Raw genomic sequence first — 8,557 nt, 5'->3', positions numbered from 1 at the left:
TTGTACGGGTGCGAAACATGGACAGTGGGCGCGGCGGAAAAGAAAAGGTTAGAAGCGTTCGAAATGTGGTGTTGTAGGCGGATGATGAGGATATCGTGGGTAGAAAAGGTTAGAAATGAAGAGGTATTAGAAAGAATAGGAGAACAGAGGACTCTATGGAAGTCAATAGGAAATAGGCGAGATAGGTTGGTAGGATACCTTCTCAGGCATGAAGGTCTACTCAGAGACATATTAGAGGCAGAAACGGGAGTTAGAAGGGGTAGAAGTAGACCTAGATTAGATTACTGTTCGCAAATAATTAAGGATGTGGGTTGTTCTAGTTTTAGGGAAATGCGAAGATTAGCTCATGATAGAAAAGAGTTGAGGTGCGTGTCCAACTAGTCTTAGGACTGACGACCTTTTGATGATCATGATTAATGGAAAAATCAAAAAGAAATCACATTTTAGTTCTGTAAAAGAGAATTGGAAATAGTCGGTTTATTGTATTCTACAGAAAAGTCAAATTACCTTAATTCATCCAATTAGTCGTTCAGAATATTGTAAGTAATTGACTACATCTACCTGTTTATGCTTTAACTAATTAAGAATAAATAACAGTAAACTAATTGCGGTCAGTTCGAATTGCGTGACCATATTGTACTAAATTCATACACTACAAACAGATACAGCGTGTAGTAAGCGTATTGAACACCTAGATCCTAGACGAACGTATTATACCTATCGTATTTTCGAGGTGAAGGCCTGACGGGTCATGAGAAATTGTTCGAGGATTCTTCCGTCAGGGGTGCGTGATGAGGTCCGCAAGACCACGGTCAAACCTAAATAACACATTATGCGTACCCATTGTGTACTTCCACCTTCATCTTCTTCCATTACTCGACGCTGTATAGCCATTCGATAATAATATAGAAGCCGTAAGAGCTCCATGAACATGCTAGGTAGGAGGAGGTGTCGCAATAGGTTAGTAAATATCTCGAGAAGTGGAAGCACCAGCAGCAGAAGCCGAAGATGATGCTATCGCTAGCTAATTGATTGGGCGGGGAACACGTTTCTTTCTCTATGACCTTTATTGCCTTTTAATTATCACCACCAACAAGCGAAATTAAATCAACGCTTAGTAATTTCCTCTAACAATGATAGAGGCGTTGATGAAAACCAAATCGGCTTGTCTTAATTAGAATAACTAATAGACGAGCATGGCTTAATATACCTGTAACATGCCAACAAACCAACTGTTAGGATAAGTTAATTTTTAATTACCTCACTTTTCATTTCACATATCGGAAAGCAAGAATTCCAAGACTTGTCTTATATTCTACATCAAAAACTTGTTTTCAAGATTCCTATTTCAAATTAAATATTATTCGGTATATTTGTTTTTTCAAAAATGGCGCTGTCATTAGTAAGTCCTATCTACATATAATTATTGCAATTTCATAGACGAAATAAATAAAACAATTGCAATATCTCATTAAAAGCTAATAATTATAATAATTAATCTAGAATATTAAATTGCAAAGCTGAGAATATTACAGGTGCTACTTGTAATGAAACAAATTAGGAACATACCTAGGGGTAATTTAACATGTTGGCATGTTTTAAATTATCTTAATACCTAAGAGTGAAAAATAAACTATGAATTATTCATTTACAAACAGTAGGTTAACTTATTTAAAGTTGAACTCCTGTGATTCCAACTTCAACTCCGATATTCTTTATTTTCTTGACATAGGTAGGTAGACATTGCTTTACATTTGTTCTAAACTATTTACCATTAATAAAAATACGAAACGGACGAAGCACTTACGTTGTCTGACGTCTTAAAACTGGTAGGGCTATGAAAGGTGAACTTAACAACAGAAATAGACTACGTAAAAGCGATTTCTTCGAAACATGAATTAACAAATTTGACAGCAATCGGTAAAGCAAAAATTTTCCTTGATCATTTTTCTAGTTAAGTTTATGCATTTAGGCAAAATACTGAAATCGTTTTTTATATCTCAGTATATTACAAATCTTTACGAATATAATTAATTTAAACCATTAATATACTTATAATGTTGTCTGTTAGAAATAGTCAAAACTTTTTTAAATTTTTCCTTAAAATTTCTGAAATCGAAAAGACGCTTTTGTAAAACAGAACCAAATACGAATTTTTAAAATGTATCAATTTTCATATTCTTCCTATTTAAATAACAATTAGAGTAAATTTTAGATACTACACATATGAATGTAATAAACAAAGATTTATAAATGTGTAAATTACAGAAATCTTGCACTGTTATTATCACTTGATTTTGTTTACTGTTCCTGCATACATAATTACATTTAATATGAGCTTATACGTTGATTGCTCTACTGAACTACACCACCTGTGTAAAAAAATGTCTTTCCAATCTGGTAAATCAAGTGCTACATTATTCAATTAAAATACGACCAGTAACAACCAAGGTGAACAAGCTTTTGAATTATTATTGGTAAGTAATAAACCGGTAACTAGTATTATGATAAAAAACGCACTTTCTTTTTAATTTCAAGTTAACTTGTCCATTCGTCAAGTATACGTAAATGTCGACACCTATGTATTTGCATATTTTCACACATGTCTGGTAAGATTTATTTAAATTCGATTATTTAATGATCCAATAATTCAGATTTTACGTTCGTTGTAAATGTAACATCATCACGTTGCGTTACTTTCTAAAAGTTTGGGAGTATAAAAACGATATTACTTTTTAACGGTTTTGGTAAAGGTGAATTCAAAAGAAAAAATTATATTTAACAATTTTTAAAAAAAAAAAGGTAGGATTCCGACTCGCAATCACAAGTATGGTACTATTCCGTCCCGAATGGATTGCACGATTCCACCCTTTTTAAAGTTTTTATATTTTCAGCATTTCTCCATGTTTCCATCAAAGCATCTGTATTTTGGAAAGCAGTTTTACATGAAGCACTTGATGTATGTTACCAATAGATTTCATTTATTAAAAACGTCTAACTAAAAAACGATTGCGAAACATGGACGGTGGGCGTTGCGGAAAAAAAAAGGTTAGAAGTGTTCGAAATGTGGTGTTACAGGCGATTGATGAGGATACTGTGGATAGAGATGGTTAGAAATGAAGAGGTATTACAAAGAGTAGGAGAATACGAAATAGGCGAGATAGATTGGTAGAACATCTTCTCAAGCATCTAGTCAGAGACATATTAGAGGCAGAAACGGGAGTTAGGAGGGGTAGAGGTAGGCCTAGATTAGATTACTGTTACGCAAATAGTTCGGGATGTGGGTTGTTCTAGTTTTAGGGAAATGCCATGTTAGCTCAGGATAGGAAAGAGTAGAGGTGCGTGTCCAACCAGTGTTAGAACTCATGACCTTATGATGATGGTCTAGAAAATGATGCTAAAATTGCTAAAAATATTGGAATATGTCATAACTTTGTTTAGTTCTGATTCGCCGACTCCCATTTCACCTACTACCTTTATTTAATTGTAAGTATATTATTCCTGTTTCTCCGTATACCAAACCAGTAATATAAAAAATATATATATCCGTATGAGAATTCGTATGAAGATGTGTATGAATTATGTACAATTCGCAAATGTGTCATACGAGATGAAACTGGTTAAATTCCTAGCTGATCAGTGAAAATCCATCAGCTAGAAGAATGAATTACTGTATTGATAAATGTTTCCGTGATTAATATTTTCCTGAAGAGATTGAACAACGAAACGTTTCAAAAGAATACTACGTCAACATCTCGTATTTATTAAAACACGTAGAAATTTGAAAGCTGGTGAAACGAAAAATCACCAATATTTTGATGTTTTCTTTCCAAAGATATTCAACTAAGCATAATATGTCCTTAGATAAATATAAGTTTATGTTCTTTTTCCAAAATTATCACTACTTAAAGGTGCTCTTGTATTAAGCTTAATAAATTTCAAATAGGAAAAGCAATAATTACTGTCTCGTTTGTGATATTGTCACATATATCAGTTATCTTCACAACAAGCTAAAACAACTTTAGTAGAGGCGGAAGCAAAATAAAAGAAAATGCATAAATAAAAATGCCCACATTGTACATGTTCCTACATATAGATACTACGTTATACTCTCAGAATATTCTGCCAAACAATTTATGATTCTTACAGGTGGTATCTCCAAGTTTGGAGTTTTAATGAATGCATTTATTGCGATGATTTTTAGTAAAATGATTAATTTACATACAAATGTTTATGTTAACTATAACAACCTTTTGAACCTTTTCTCGGGAGACATAAATTTGAAATTAGCAAATTTGATGTAAGCAATATTAATGAAAACATCTTTCACTCTAAACATACTACACATTCAAGGTTTTTATGGAGAACGTTTAAAAAATATCAAATTGAAATATAAAAGTTTAAGCTTAATCTGACAAAATGCAAATATTAAATAAAAGGATAATGCAATTGAATTACCCTTTTTTCATAAATTGATCCAGAATTTAAAAACCCACACAGAATTCGTGTTAATTTTGAATCTTGACTTTTGAAACATGCGGAAGTCTTACACCTCAAGTTAAAGGAAAATACGAAAATTCTTTATTTTGAATGCTGTTTGGAACTACATATTGCAAACAATTATATGGACAGCCGAAATAATGCTAGGAATTAAACTAAAGCATATAATACATATTTTATGGAAATTTCAGTTTTAATACTAACGGCTTAATGTCATTATAAGGTCGTCAGACCTAAGACTGGTTGGATAGGCACCTCCACTCTTTCTAGGCTAATTTTCGCATTTGTCTAAAACTAGAACATCCCACATTTATCTATTTGTAAACAGTGGTCTAATCTAGGTCCTCCTCTACTGCTCTTAAGTCCTGTTTCTGCTTCTAATATGTCTCTTACTAGCCCTTCAAGTCTGAGAAGGTATCTACCAACCTATCTCGCCTACTTCTTATTTACTTCCATAGAGTCCTCTGTTCTCCTATTCTTTCACCTCTTCATTTCTAACCTTCTCTATCCACGGTATCCTCATAATGATAATGATGATAAATTTATATTACCAGCAGTTGGAAATAAATAGAACATATAGTAATTTTGAAAAAAATCGTAAAAACGCTTTGTACGAATTATTTCCGTGCTGCAGAAGATAGTAAAGACATATATGCTGCTAAAATTCGCGAGGGCGGTAAAAAATGTCCACTGTCATCTTGGTGGCATATGATTTTTATAAAGATGTCATACAGGTAAATATCCAGTAACTATTTATTTTCCTTTTTAATACCCTGACTGTCGCATAAAATTTTTTTTATTACCATTTTATAAAAGAAAACAAAAGAATGCGAAACGAAGCAACAGTTTAAATACTTTATTTCGAAGTGTCGTTCGATTCAAGTCCGCATCACGTCCGTATGCATGTAATATTACCAACCAGTACAGACGGACAGACACTTGGCCGGTCGCGAGTCACCCCTACATTCCCCCCCTTCATTAGCGAAGAGCGTACGCGATGAATGCGGAGCTTTCTCGCTGCCGTGCTGCCGCGAACCGCCCAAGCCGTTTTGCTTAAAGACTCTTTCAACCCACGCTGCGATCCGCGGCACACGTGCTCGTAAACTGTGCTAAAATAGAGGAAATAGCACCCGGATGTAACATTAGACGTGATTAATAAAAAGCGGAAAACGTAAGAAATGCACCGGTTCCAATATGAACCGCGTGCCTGAGCGCATTTAGACGGAAAATCGAGGAAATGTCCGCAGTCTAACAAACCCTCGACGAATGAGAACAAAAGTTGCGACGAACGCAGAGGCGTGCAGTCTCGCCCAATAATCGTTAAACGAACTTGACCGTTAGGATTTATTTTGTGATTTTTTATTTAAGTACCTATGTATACATATATCTGATCATTTATAAATCTCAATGATTTACACAAGAGCACTGACTAACAAAATTTGCAGTATGCGTAAAAACACGCTTGGGTTGGAAGATATTTTCATTGAACTGATTTCTAAACCTACATTTTCTTTCTCGATTCTTTTGAATGCACTTGCATTTTATTATTCAACTGGTTAAATTGATGACAACTCTGGCAGAACTTAGGTAGATACAGTTTGGAACAAGTCACAAATTACAATTGCATCATAAAGATTAGGACTCTGATTTCCACCCTTCCGGACTGAGCAATGTGATGTAGTATTTTAGACCACTTCATAGCATTCTGAAGTACACGGGTTCGATTTTGGGTCCACCTACTTTTGTCTAATATTTTGTGTTGTTTCCTTGGATCGTGTGAAGAAATGGGTACTTCTGGAACAGTAATATTCCACAGATGATCTTTCATTCTTCCAATGTCGTTCGTTGGTTTCTTCTTTCTCTTCCTATTAATACTCCTATGTACTTATTACCACAACTTCTGAAGGGGGCTGAAATAAGCCGTCGAATCAACCCCCACCCGCTTTTTGAGGGGACTCAAAAATTCGTAACATTAATTTAGTGGATTAATTGAAATGTATGTGTGTGAGCCTATTGTTTTAATGTCTTGGACCCGAATATTCTCTCGACGGCTCTGGCTCTAATCTACCATGTTGCGCTCCGATGTAGATCGATGGGATAGGTACAACAATGTCAGTTAGTGAAAATGGGACACATTACAGTTTTATCAACATCGTAAACATATAACATCAGCAATACCTGGAGTTATCTAGGAAATTCTATTATAACGAACTTTTTAGTATTCCTGTGTGTACATACTCTATACTTTTGACAGGACTGTTTTACGATTAGTTGAATGAATTGTTTTAATATTTCCAGAAAACTTCTCGTAAGATTCTTTAATCGCACGAGTCTTATTATCCCTTACCGGTGATTATTCAAGGTATAAACGTGTCAGCATATCGACTGCAGCCCGCGGCACTCGCTCAGAAAACGATTTTATTTACACCGACGTAAGTTATAATTAGAAGATGATAGAATTACGAGTATTCGTCTTCATGGGCTGCATTGATAAATGATAGTAGGTAGGATGAAATATAATTTTCGTTTAGATTTTTAGTACTTCTTAACAACCATCTATTCATAAATTCTACTTTACCTTTCTTATTAACAAATGGAATTCGACCTGAAACTTTAAATCAAACCATTGAAGCACAGATCCTACTTTTCACAGAATTCATAAGTGCTTTTGTACTATTGAAGGATTTGCTTTTAGAATAGGAAAATGATGTAGAAATTTCACTATAATTAATTCAACAAACGCTAGTATCATCCACTCTTGTGTTTTTTACTTTACCTGATGTTTCACGTTAGTAATTTCAGAAGCAGTTTAATTTTATAATCATTTGGTGAATGAAGGATAAAATAATTGAACTATGAAGAATGGTCACGTATCTCCCTTTGAATATAGAGAATTATTAAGGATTATGAGAAACAATTTAATAAAAATATTTTAATTTATAAAAAGTATAATACACAATAAAAACAACAATATCATAAACGCGGTGCCACTTTTATTACCGAGTGTGTATAACTTAACAATAAAATGAAACGTTAAGTACGCATTTCCTTTTACGTGTTAGTCAGCATATATCTAGGTGCTCGTAAAACTGGCGTTCACATAAGGATTTGCCTATTCTTTTTATTATCCAAGGTGCTTGAGAACAACAAGAAAAATGCGCACTTGCATATTTTATATTTTCTACGGTAACTACGTAACTGCTCACAAATTTTTGCTTTTTTAGACACTCAGCTGCACATGTACATACGTGTTTTCAACGGTCAACAAAAGTTCACCCATAACATTCTCTCCTCTCCTACGGTTTTTGAATTCAACGAGCGCGTTTTAACGAAGCCGTGTTTCTTTATGAGTGCGGTACAGACGGACAGACGAAGGTAAAGAAAAGGCCCAGAACCAACGCCACTGGAGCGGAACAAGGCGCAAAGACAAATTAGGAGAGCAATAATGGGTAAAAGACGACGACGCAAGCCAAGCAAGCGTTTCGCAATGCCGTCGTCATTGTCAGGAACGATTCGCGGCGTATTCGCACTTTTTGCACATGTACGCTGCTTATACAAACTGTCTAAGCTTTTTTTGCGGTTTACCGGCCTGCACTACGAAACCTAATACGCTATTATGCATTCTTAACAAAGGTCTTTGCGCTATCCTACATGCAATAATAATATCCCGAATCAAAAAATTTCATCGGTTATTAAGTGTAAAGTTGATAATTACGCTTGGTTCGCTCCAAAAATGGCGTGATTCTTGATTTGATTACCGATTTACTAATTTTCTGTCGCCAAGTTCAGTTTCTTGATATTCGTCTGTATTTCGTCGGATTTTGTCCTGATATTCATCTGTCTTCCTCCGCTCGCCTAAATTTCATCGGATTTTGTCCTGATATTCACCTGTCTTCCTCCGCTCGCCTAAATTTCATCGGATTTTGTCCTGATATTCATCTGTCTTCCTCCGCTCGCCTAAATTTCATCGGATTTTGTCCTGATATTCATCTGTCTTCCTCCGCTCGTCTAAATTTCATCGGATTTTGTCCTGATATTCACCTGTCTTCCTCCGCTC

General features: G+C 34.8%; 1 long non-coding RNA gene across 1 annotated transcript in view; it reads right to left on the bottom strand.

Annotated features, from left to right (window-relative positions):
• LOC112904932 overlaps positions 1-8,557 on the bottom strand; it is a 66,813-nt gene that overhangs the window by 52,526 nt on the left and 5,730 nt on the right. The gene's annotated exons all lie outside the window — the stretch shown is intronic.

This window comes from Agrilus planipennis, unplaced genomic scaffold (assembly GCF_000699045.2).
Source record: "Agrilus planipennis isolate EAB-ADULT unplaced genomic scaffold, Apla_2.0 scaffold228, whole genome shotgun sequence".
In the NCBI taxonomy this organism is placed as follows: domain Eukaryota; kingdom Metazoa; phylum Arthropoda; class Insecta; order Coleoptera; family Buprestidae; genus Agrilus; species Agrilus planipennis.
Note: the sequence above shows the minus strand (reverse complement) of the source record. Positions and strands in the feature narration are given on the sequence as shown.